Consider the following 12,931-nt stretch of genomic DNA (forward strand, 5'->3'; position numbering starts at 1 on the left):
TCTGAAGGACATTGATTGAGCTTCAATACAATCCCTTAATGATCTGACGATATTTCGTAAGTTCGCAGGTCGGTAGCAGTATTTTAGGTATCATTAGAGCAGGAAGGAGATAAAGGTCGAATCAAAATGACATTAAATATAAACGTGAGGCGGGAAGGAGAGAGGTACATTAATGGCACATCATCAAAGTGAAATTCCACGAACGTAGGCAATCTGCCAGTTAGTCGAGCGATGAAGATTTTAAACAAACACCAAATAAATCTTCATATAATTGAAATTCCTAATTGCTGCTGCTGCGTAATTCATGCAGATGAACTAATGAGAATATAATCAGCAATTGAAACTAACTAGTGAAGTGACACGATACAGCTTGTCTCTGAATAAACAGCATATCATGTTATTAAAGTATCACTGAAATAAACTTAATGAACCAAAAAAAAAAAAAAAATAAATAAATAAAAAAAGAGTATTTGTCTATTAGCCTGATTGGGTTGGCATATTAGATTAAGGCAAAGAACGCAAGGGTTATCTGCCTAACGCAAGCCTTCGTGGACGACTAAAAGAGTTGAGTCACATACATACAACATATGAGAAATCCACGAAAGTGTCTATTTTTTGCCATCCGATTTATTTAGATTGTTTCTTTATTTGAATACGGCGAAGCATATGAGAATTATGTACCTATGAGGAGAGATAACTTTGTAGAGAGCCTACCAAGGCTCTCTACAAAGGAAAACGACTCGTACTTATGTGCGAGTGGTTTAAACATTATGCTTAAAAAAAATCGAAGGCGAATTTGGGGGGGGGGAACCTCTTCAGTATCTTCCATTGTCATCCAAAGCAGCTACTGGTGTACAGAATTTGAATTCTATCAGGAATTAGGTTAAAACTTGACGACAAACTTCTGATCATGTAACAAACACCATCAGCAAACTAAATAACAGCTTTTTTTAAAAAAAAAAAAAAAAAACCTCTTTGAATCCATTTTACAATCCGTTTTGGGAAAAAAAGGAGTTCCCCCCTACCTGCACATACAGATGTCACGCAAAAGCATCGTTCAAATGGATTCGGGAGCGATCAAAATGGATATTTTCCTTGAAATATGATACCTGAAATTTTTTGCGATATAAGTACTTTCTTTAGTTCATACAAGGAAGTGAAAATTAAAAAGAGCAAATAACAAAAGAATTACATCATTAGGAATAAAGAAACTAAATCACACTAAATGGCATTAAAGAATGACACTTTAAAAGAGAGCTTGAACAACGCGATAGAATTTAAAAAAAAAAAAAAAAAAAAAAAAAAGAAAGCTATGAATTTGGATTACGTACTATTAAATTACGTACTGTTGTGCATAACAATAATTCCGAAATATTTTAATCATCATTTGTATTACTGATATTATCCCAAACGTTTTTCTTTTTTGCACTTCCGTCTAGCGTTCGCGGTTCGTGACAGTAATTTTTTCAACATTTCGTAACAAACTTAATTTTTTTCAGACAGGACCTGGCTAATCGGATGTCGACCAAACATAATAAAAATATTTTTTTACAATTATACTACAAAACGTTATAATTACCAATTGCTGAAAAAACGAGGCACCCTGAAGGTTTCTCTAACGTTCCTCTCGCATCAGTTTCTCGCTATATCTTAGTACAGAATGGGGATGACCTTTACTACCTCATCACTGGTTGCCCACTGGCCAATCACCGTTCATACTAAAATGAAGTGCACGAAGCACCGCCCACGGCAAAAAAAAAAAAAAAAAAAGAGAAACGCATGGGAGGTAGGAAAGGGAGGAGGGGCCATTCCGCGCTAGAAGTGAAGCACTGCTTTGAAGCTTGGGTCACCAGACGGGGCGTTCTTTGTTTACATTCAGAAGCTCGCTTGACAAGATTCTGATAGTATTTCGACACACGACAGTTCCATAGAAATCGAAAAAGGGACACTCTCGCATGAAAGAAACGTTCATAGTGTGATGGTTAATAGCAATTTGTATACTTTACTGACATTTACGCAAAAATCACATCTTGGTTATTTTTCGATAACTAACAACAGCGATTTTGATTATGAATTTGTTTTATAAAATTCTAAGCTGTTGTACTACAAAAATATAGATTTTAAGAAAATTGCTAAAAGAGATCTGCCAAAATTTATTTTCTAGAAGATTTGAAAAGTTTGAAACTTGATGGCTAAATTTAAATATAAAATTATGTATGTTAAAATATTTGTAATTAGGCACATAGGTCAGATTAAGTTTTTATTAAACAGAGTAACGCATGCAAGGGCTATCTGCCTAAAGAGAGAGATGCCATCGTGGAGGAATTTTGAAGAAAAACTGACCTTTGAGTGGGTATTAAAAATAATACTTATAATTTTCATTCAAATTATATTCATATATATTTTTTATGTAAAACTTTCGGGTGTATGCTAAATTAGTGTAAATTACTTTACACGAAAAATATAGTGAATGCACAGAAATTAAAGATTTGCACATGCCGGAAATGATAAATTATTTATACGGGTATTTATGCATGTGCTTGCAAAAAGCATGTATCTGCCTTTGACAAAATACTTAAATATTCATTAAATTATTTATAAATGTATTTGAAATGAAGAATTTATTCACTTATAAACAACTGTGAAAGTACTGTGAAGAAATCTAATGATTAAATGTATCTAATTTATAATGATTATAAATGTTATCTAAATATATAATAACCTTAATATTGAATTGTAAACATAAATTGAAATCCTGTTGACAAATAAGTTATAAAACTATTTAAGCAAGAATTGTTCGTATTGGAAAGCAATCTGTTAAAAGGTATTGTAAAGCAAATGCTATGAGATGCGCACTTAAGAACGTAATAAAGAGTTTTGGAATATGTATTGTTGAAATGAAGGGTAAAAAGAAAAAAATCTGATAAGTATAATTAAAAGAATTATTCCCTTTACATTTTATAATATCTCAGTTACAAGTTTTAAATAATACTTAAAAAAAAAAAAAAAAAAACTTATTTTATTCTCTTTCAGAAATGTTCAGAGATAGTCAAATACTATTTTCCTAATAATTCTCTAATTTAAAATGAACCGAATAGAGCATCAATTATAAATTGACTTACATTTTTCGATTTAAAAAAAGCCAAAAAATCATGTCATATTTAAGAAAGTATTTTAGGAAGAAGCTCTATAAATAGAAAAGAAATAATGCATAATTTTAATATTAATAATACAATAAACTTTGATCTTAATTTTTGCACCTTAACCGAATAAAATCGAACTACCTTAATTTTTTTTTTTCTAATGTAATTAACGAAAACTTGTGAAAATATTTCATTCAAATTAAACCATTCTGAGAAAAGTATAGCATTTAATTCCGTTCAGAATGAAATGTTGTTTAAAAATATGTTGTTTTCACATACTTAGGACTCTGAAGTGTTGTAGAAAAAGAAAATATATACATTTATATGTATATTTGCGACGTAATTACAAAATATTTACACCCGAACGCGTCAAATCCCATAGAACTCAATGGTAAATGACCCAATGTTTTGGTCACCACGTAGGGATCGCCGGTGCTTCAGAGCAGGGTACGGAGAAACTTGTTTAGGGTGACTCCTTCTTACTTCCTACCTCCATGGAGAAACGGAGGGGGAAAGAAAACTGAGAGCGCAAATCATCATCACACAAATATCGGAATAATCTAATGCCGAGTTCTCCCGAAGTTTTTTTAGGGGGGGGGATTTTTTTTTTTCGAATATTTCTTTAATTACCAAGCTCTGATTTACAAGATGGACTTCGGACGGAGCCAATTTATTTCATATAAAGTATTTTTTGAAATAACCTTATAATTCAATATTTTACATTCAAATTTATTTAAAAACGGGCACAATTTGTCTTTTTGTTTGCATTTTCGTGTTTTCAGTTTAGTACGTGTTAAATAAAACAAACTTACAGATTTTAAATCAGGATGTTGTTCCTCCCCCTCCCGAAAAAAACTGAAAAAGAGGGGAAGAATCTAAGAATTTTTATCGATTTTACAACAAACTTTAAGTTACAGAGATACGGATTTTTTAACGCAATTAAAGTGTTTATCTATTCAATAATCAAGTACAGGAGTAAAGTGCCGACTTAAAAAAATGTAGTTTTTTCAGACTTTTAAAAAATTATTTCTTCTGATAAGTTGTTACACAGCAATTATGCCTGGACACACTTAAAAATTAATTTTAAAATAGATTAAAAAAAGAGTCTTTTCTTTCGTTAAAAATCATAATTTAATAATCTAGAACTTTAAATGAAAAAGACTTGGTCATTAGATCTATCGAGAATTATGAAAAGTGTGTAATGCTCTTGCGAATTCCCGGACCTTCTGATTGCTAATCCGGACACGCTTCCAATTACACCATGATGGCACGCGGTGAGAAAGAGTCATTAATTCAAACAAAAAGTTTCAATAAATTAATATTCTAATAGGAGAAATTTAACTGAAAATGGAGTTTCAAAAAATTCTGACTCAGGGTTTGTTAAATGACACCGCTAAACTAACAAAAGTGAGAGTATCGATTTTTTAAAAAAGGTACTAAAAAACCCCTTTTAAAATACAAAGTTTCATATTTTTTTCTGCTTCTAATTTCATATTTTTGAAATCTAAGACTGAAAAACGATTTAAAAAAAAGAAAGAAAGATTTACATGATACAATTAAAAAAAAAGGGAAAGATTTACACGATATATCCCCGACCCCCAAAAAGAAAGATTTACACGATTAAAAAAAATTACAATTCATCATATTTAAATACTACAGACAGACTTGGAAGACCTTTCGAAAGTGGAGGTCGGGAGCACGTGCGCTGTCTGCCCTTGTAGAAATCAGGCTTTGAGTCCAGGTTGGATAATATCAAGACAAGCATTTCATAATTTTCAAGGACTAATTTACAGAAGTGAAAACCAAGGATGAAACCTTTTATGGAGGCTCTTCCACCTCTAACTCTTTTCAATATAGTAGATGCCGCCGATGCAAATTATATAAAGTGTTCTCAGAAATAATTAAAAAAATTACTATTTTTTAAATTTTAAACAAAATGTATATCCCCCAAAAATACACGTTTATGTTCTTTGTTTTCATTGTTTCAGTTTAGTATGCGTTACGCAATAGGCTTATACATTTAAAAATAGTCTTAGTAGATAGTAGTAGAGTGACTTTTTTCCCCCATCTTGGAAGGAAAAAAAAATGGCTCAAACAGACGAGCTTGAAATATTCTTACTGAATTCTATTGCAAATCTTAACTGATTTAACTACAGACAGAAAGATCAAAATATCTCATTTCAACTATTAATCAGTTTTCAAGTGACAAATTACCAGGTTACCAGTGCAAGTTGAGCATTAATTTACCCATCGTGAGCAGCAGTGGATAAAATTTTTAGTTGCAGCCTGACAGACATGGCAGCGATAATTCGTCTGCGTAATACAGATGGGATATTTAGACTAGATTAAGTTATTTAAATTATGGCAAAGCATACGAGAGCTATCTCCCTATGCCTTTGTGGAAGACTTTCTAAGGGAACTGGCTTTTATTCATGTTAAACATGGGGAAAACCAGCCCACACTGAGAAATTATGGTTTAAACCAGCGGTTTCAAACTGCCGGCTTCCGAAGCAATTTTTTGTGGCCCTCGAATACATTTCCTGTAATTTAATTTGCGTTATTATGGCATTAATTACCATGATAAGAATTTATAGAAAAGTTTATAATTTTAATGATTTGGAGCCCATATATCATTTCATTATCATTACATACGAATGTGAGTAATGCCCCCAAAATCTAGAAATGGAGCCATTTAACTTCCACTGTGATCTACAACATATTAAAAGCTTTGAAGCTACAGATTTTATTAACTTTTTTTCGTACTTGTCAAAAGATAAATAACCTCCGTTACCATCTTTTGTAATAAGAGCAATAACAGACAGGAAAAAAAATGGATTTCTTTCTTTTGTGGCATTATTATTATACTTTATATAAGATTTGATAACTATTTAGTAAATGAAATTTAAAATTTAGTTTCGTCAAAAATATTTTGTTTTGGTTGGTTAAAAAAAAACTTTTCATTTGGGTAAAAAAAAAAAAAAAAAAAAAAACACAGTCTATTAGCTGCATTGAGATCGTGCATTTGGCCCGTATGCAGTTTGAATTTCAGATCACTGGTTTAAACTAACCTAATAGAAGTTGGTAGCAAACATTTAGCTGAATTAATTTAAAAGCTTTATACACATACAGTGTGTTTTGTATTTAAATAATAATAAAAAGGCAAACAAGTTAATAGCAAGTTTAATTTTATTTGGCGTAAATAAAATGGGTGTAATAAGTAACGTGAATAATTGTACAGTTCTACTGTATTATTCGTCTGCTGGCAAAACGAATCTTAAAAGAGTTTTGTGTTCGCACTTTTTAAACACCACGTATAGATTTCAATAGCTTTCATTCAAGTTTCATTAGATCTGATTATAACTGCAAGAAGCCGCATTTAAAGCCAAAATTGTAATCGAACGCAAAAAAAAAAAAAAAAAAAAAAAAAAAACCGGCGCAAAATGCAATTAATTAGAATGCACAAATACGCAGGGACGTTCGCAAAAAGCCAATGAATTAATTACAGAGGTATAACAAATCATTAAAGTAATTATATAATGAAACAAAGCTAATGTAATCATATCAAAAATTTTTAGCATTGTTCTTCGGAATGTAATGTCTTTTCCCCCTTTGTGGCTGTGGATGCCAGCGATAAAAAATCCCGGCATTTCCACAACATACTAGTTTATGCACGTGGTTTCATGACGTAATGAGTAGACATATCGAATGATGCCAGTTCCAAATATGGCAGGAGGGACGCCTACGCGGAAAAAAAAAAAGCATCAACAGCGCCGCACTTATCTTCCACTAGAACGATTCCTTTTTCAAGGTTGCGAATTTAAATTAAATCAAATATCTTAAAACAACAAATTAAAAATCTAGGTCTAAAGGTCTAATTAAAAATTTTAGGGCTTTAGAGAGAGTTCACTTTAATTCCATATACCAAGGTTTCTTAAACGTTTTGGTGTAGGGACCCCATAATATTTAAGAATATTTTGTGGGACGCCGATAAGCATTGCGCAAATCTGACACACGCGTGTGTGAAACCGTCAGTTTCTTCATGTACTGAAATATACTATTGAAATTTTAGGTCATTATATTTAATTTTTAATTTTAAGATATAGAAAAACGTGAAAATTTTAAATAACTAACTAACTTAAAAATATATTCAATTACTTGGGTAAATTCAAACATTAACTATAGTCTGCCCATTAAGTGTAGATAGCCATTTGGAATTACTGAGTCACTGGTCATTACTGAGAAAACCCACTTACTTTTTTTTTAACAGTGCATATGCGAGGATTAAGTATCAACGGGAAAAAGTGTGCTTGTATATTTTTAATTATATTATCAAATCCTGGCAAAATAGTCGATATTCTTCACACTTCTTCGATATTCTTTACATTTGTTCGACACTTTGATTTTATGGTGGTTAAAAGACGAAAATGTCGTCTCACACAAATATGTCTTAGAAAAAAGTAACAGAAAGTTTATGACAGTTTCAGAAATCGCTGGATTTTCTTACTCCTAGTCACTCCTAGATAGTGACTCCTAGCCAAAAATCTTCTAAGCAAGTATTTTCAGATGCACTCTGTAAAAATATTCGATAATCGTAAAATTATTATAAGTTAACCCTTTCCGGCACGCTACCTTTTAAAGTTAGAATTTTGACAGAAAAAAAGGTAGGCAGTCTAATCAGGCCTAGAGGAGTATACTGGTAAAATTTCGTGAAGATAGCACTTACTGTTTTAATTCTGTGGGTATGCCCGAAGCGAGCACACTTAAATGAATCTTCGAAAAAAGTGCTGAAACGAGCATTGCTGGGAAGCGCGTAAAAAGAGTAAGAGATTTTGCCTACGATTAAAAAACACTAGATTCAGAATATCGTAGGAGATTTAGCATTACCCAGGTGTGCCACGGGGAGACCTGCTAATCTACACCCCTCCTAAAAAATCTCTTTTTGGTTATATGATGATTACATGCGTACGAATGGAAACAAAGTAACTTGGGTATATGATACTTACATTATCTACATTTCATATTTACACTTTCGTCTGTTTTTTCATGGTGGTACTGTGCGAAGAAAGTGACATCACCTTTGAAAAATCACAACCCAATATTGCATGTTTTACACAATGTATTACTTCGTCTAGAAAATAAAGTAGAGAAAAAATAATCAGAATCACAGTTTTGAAAACTCTGGACATTACCGATTTAATTTAGTAGCTGTTATGCGTGTGTTTTGGATAGTAGTCTCTTCGGCAAAGTTTCAAAGGTTAGGTCCCATCAACCACTGACATTGCGTTTTCGAAGCATTAGTAGGAAAAGTTTCTGAGGGAAGGAAATATTTTTTCTTTCACATTAAAAATTTTCATAAAAATTAATGATCGAGATGGTATTATTTTGCAAAGTTTTTCGAGTATATCTTGATAGAGGAAGTAACTAATTAAAAAAGTAATTTTATGAACATACGCCAATCTTCAAGAAACTAGACAGAAAAATGGCATTAGAAGGTAAGGATATTATTTTATTTTTGTTGGTATAAATATGAATTATATAAAATGTTGCGAAAATGCAACGTCAGTCCAAAGAAGTACACCCCTCCTAAAAGGTTTTTATTTACGAATATACGCAAATTTCCATTGATAGTGGTATTTTCTTTCATAGATTTTACACAACATCACTTCCAAAACCACGGATTCTCAAAATAAAAATAACTGTTTTGAACGTTGAATGAAGCATCATAATTTATGGGGGAGTTAGATGAAGCTAATGTTCCAGAACTCTTACCAGATGATGGTCAAGGTGAAAGATTTAGTACCGATTCCCCTAGACCCTGATATTGTGACCGATAATGAATATATTGATGACGACGTGTTAGGTAATAATTTGCAATGCTGAGCGACGTATTAGGCAAGATGAAGATTTTTTTCATCTAAAAAAAAAAAAAAGAACACAATTTGTCAAAAAAATGATAAAAAGTTATGAATCATCTTTTAAAAAATTAGAAATTTATTCTCTTATATACGCAGTGACACTTGTCCGCAAAGAATACAAAGAAAAGCGAAAAATTACGTACTTTTATTGCAGCTGTATTAGAATCATTTGGAACATATCACCCAAGAAAAAAATCGACATGAATGAGTAAAGTAAAATCGACAAATTTTTTCTCATTCTGTTTCTATGTTGAAACGCTTTTCTGCTTTACTTTGGTTATATATTCTCCTCAAGAAAGATTTTACTAGTCACTTGTCAAAGATCTCAGTTGTCCATAAGTGCACGCAATAATGACACCCTCTACATATATTGATGTCAAACAGAACATGCACTTAGCTGATAACAATGCACACATGATATAACCGATAAACTAGCTGAGATTCGACCCTATTTAAATATTTTAAATGCCAGTTTCAGGCAGTATGGAGCAAATGATGCCTTATTTTAGTAGACATGCATGCAAAATCCGTTGGTTTCGGGCACAAAGTTAGGTGTTCCTCTGACGTGTACTTGTATGATTTTATTATTTGCTCAGGAAAATCGAAATCGACTGATCTTGGACTAGGCGAATGCGTTGTAACACATCTCTTAATTAATTTCTATAAGCTGGATAAGTAAATATTCAGTCATGTACAACATACATACAAGTTTTCTTAATCTGTTTTGTAATATATATAGCCAGTATTAATTAAAATAGCAAATTTAAGGTGAATCAGATAATATTAATCACCAATATTCACGATAAGCATAATACGAAAGTAACAATACAGAAAAGACACCTTCACAAAGAGTTTCCTAAGTAGGCCCGTTTGAGTTACTATACTCAATAATGTCAAGTTTCACGTCCTAATACTATTATGTTCGCGAACCGAACTCACCCAACGTAGAACTTTTCTAAGGAAATAACATGATGATGTTTTTTCAACAATTAAATGATACAGTAGTGGCTTGTCGTCGTTGAGGAGTTTCTTTATGCATTTTTGACAATTTAATAATTTTTAAATAAATTTTAATTTCGTATTTTTTCTCAAATAATTCATACTGCATCTTTATTCCATTGCTTCCACTCGACATACTGGTGCAGACGATTAGTTTAGTTTGATTTATTAGATCACGGGAAAACACGTTAAAGCTGTCTACTTAAGGAAAGGGATGCCTCCATGGAGGACTATGGGAAACTGGCTCGTATCTACGTTACATATGAAGAAAACCACTCCATGTAGGTATGTAGCCCCGTTTGCCAGGAACAGAACCCAGGTCGAATTACTAGTAGAGATGAATATGCTATCAGATTTTCACTAGTGCCAATGCACGGATACCATGGTGCCTGACGTGTAGCTAAAAACCAAATCTACGACTAGACGTTAAGACATTGCTCGGAGAACCATCCAAAAACATTTTGAAAATTTTCTTAAGCGAGGAAACCGTTTGTTAATTTGAAAACGAGATCGTGCATGAAAATTTCGTTAGTGGATTATATTGCTTATATAAAGCGCCGGTTTTTCTTAAGCGGGTTCTACAACACACACAAAGAGGGAAACAAAAACTGGGACGATCAGTTACATTAACGAAGAGATATTAAAGCGCAGAGAGACTTGCCAACTTAAAGATAGTAAACAGTTCAAACGAGAAGTGCGGCAGTGGCCGAATCCACACAACTCCCAAACCAAAACCCTTTGTACAGATGTCACAACCGGCTTACATAATGATAGAAGAAATGAGGAGAGTTAACTACCGGCACAAGAGCTCCACAGATCTGAAAGTGATAAGCAGCGCAAGCGTAGGACTGACTAAAATTAACCAACAGAATGTTCTCCCACAGATTTGTTTCCCAGTGGCCAACTTCCAGGTCTGGAGCCGGGCCAGTGGAAGTTGCCAACACCCCGTGTACACGGCACAGTTCATTAAACCTGGTACTCGCTTAATGAGAGCGTAACTCAATGCGAAGGATTTATTTTCTTTAATTGCTCATTCTAAGAATCAATGAAATCAACAAAAAAAAAAAAAAAAAAAAAAAAAAAAAAAAAGGCTAAGGCGATTAAACGATTAAAGACAGAATGAACTCATATACTTTAGAAAAAAATAAAACAGCTATTTTCGTCATAAGTAACCTTTGGAGCGAACATCACCAATGGCAGCATGTTGTGTAACACAGAAACAACAAGGGGGTAAAATCGGTAAGATAAAATTGCACTTATATACGTTATGGAAGGGGGGACTGTTTGCTATTTTCCTCACAAATATCCTTTCGGGCAGTTGCAACATATTGCTTATTATTGAAAACAAGAAGGGGGTTAGATCGATGAGGATAAATGGATTCATGTTATTAAAGGAAAATAGAAGACCTTCTTATCACTTGACAGACCACTCAAGACGAACATGTACTATTGCATGAACAATTATTTTATTATCATAAGTACAGTCATAAATATTCTCGAAGACGAAGACTAGCAATGACAGTATACCATTCCATTACAGCCAAGAGTTTTAACTGTAGATTATTCTAATTCTTTTAAAGCTTTTCCATTACACCGTGATTCTGCCTCGGTGCATGGAAAAACCTGCAAATGCAAGTATTGTTACGTACGTCCTTCTGCCATCACTTAATGATATTCCTTTATTATTAATTTTGATGAATATGATCTCACAGTTATGCTTTATAAATAAACATTATTTTAGAAGTCAAGCAACAAAAATCTGCGTTATGTTTGCAAATTTTTCCAGGACTAGTTTCGATGGTTTAACTACCGAAACACCTTCCTCAGCTGCCAAAGTGCAAGTAACATTATCCTTACTCAGCTTAAACGGCGTATGAAAAATCTCTCAACGGTTATCTGCGTGGAACGGAGTGATTTTCTAGAGGAAACGTTGCCTCCTTCTAACAGAAAATCGAGAAGATTCTATGCAATTCAATCACGGGAATCGGATTCTTCATGAAATATCAGTGAATGAATGAACTAGTGGCCCACAAGAGGAATATTAATCATTACAAAAAAATTAGCGTCCATTCTGTAACAGGATAACATGCACCAAACAGTTTTCTACAGAATTTTCTTATTAAATTTCCAATTTTTCTTATTAAATTAAACGTGGAGTTAACGTATCTCTTATAACCGCCTTGATTGGTATAGCGGTTAACAATGTTGATTGGCGTACCGTTGAGCCCAGGATTCGAAGTAGCTCTCTGATAAGAAAGCACTTAAAATATAGGTGAGTTAGAAGTCCTCTCGAGTGGTTTGGTAGCAGGAGAAAAAGGATATAACCCTCAAATCCGTCCCTTGGGGAACAGGGAAAGGGATCTTAGGAATCAGAACAGAACTGAACTGCACAGTGCGGAGGGACTATACCTGTAAAACCATTCAAAGTACTGGTATCATGCCTTCTTCTTACTGTCCCCTCTCCCAGCTTATTAGCACTAAATTCTGAAAATTTAAAAAATATCCGCACAATTTTCCCCTTTCTCGGTCGTGCACAGTTTTCCTCTCTGAGGGTTAATTTATTGATAAATTGCATTCCCTTGATTATTTTTGTTTTTATTCCGAGCATTCAACTTGTATTTGCATTTTATATATAAAATATACTGTTATAAGTATATTACAACATGTACTTAACTGGAAAAATACTGAAACAAGTGGGGCAACTATACTCTGTTATGGAGACAAGCCAAAACCAGAAGTAGCCAAATATTTGGTAAGAAGGGGGCTACCTCGTTAGAGAGTTCAGAGAATGAGAGCGAAATTTGACACGAACGGTGCTGACTCACATAAGGAAATAAGATGGGCACGACAACTCTTTCTTCATTACCTCTCGTC

At 33.2% G+C, this 12,931-nt stretch overlaps 1 protein-coding gene across 5 annotated transcripts in view; it reads right to left on the minus strand.

The window, feature by feature from the left end:
* Positions 1–12,931, minus strand: part of LOC118186072 (leupaxin-like) — a 155,796-nt gene that overhangs the window by 38,813 nt on the left and 104,052 nt on the right. The window contains exon 1 of one of the 5 annotated variants that reach the window (XM_035356073.2): positions 1,580–1,719. The exons of the other annotated variants lie outside the window; for them this stretch is intronic. The gene's annotated coding sequence lies outside the window, so the exon portion shown is untranslated. Of the gene's footprint in view, positions 1–1,579; positions 1,720–12,931 lie in introns of those variants that run through there. 5 annotated transcript variants of the gene reach the window in all.

This window comes from Stegodyphus dumicola, chromosome 8, assembly GCF_044657685.1.
Source record: "Stegodyphus dumicola isolate Sdum_Otavi_A_Nest chromosome 8, ASM4465768v1".
In the NCBI taxonomy this organism is placed as follows: domain Eukaryota; kingdom Metazoa; phylum Arthropoda; class Arachnida; order Araneae; family Eresidae; genus Stegodyphus; species Stegodyphus dumicola.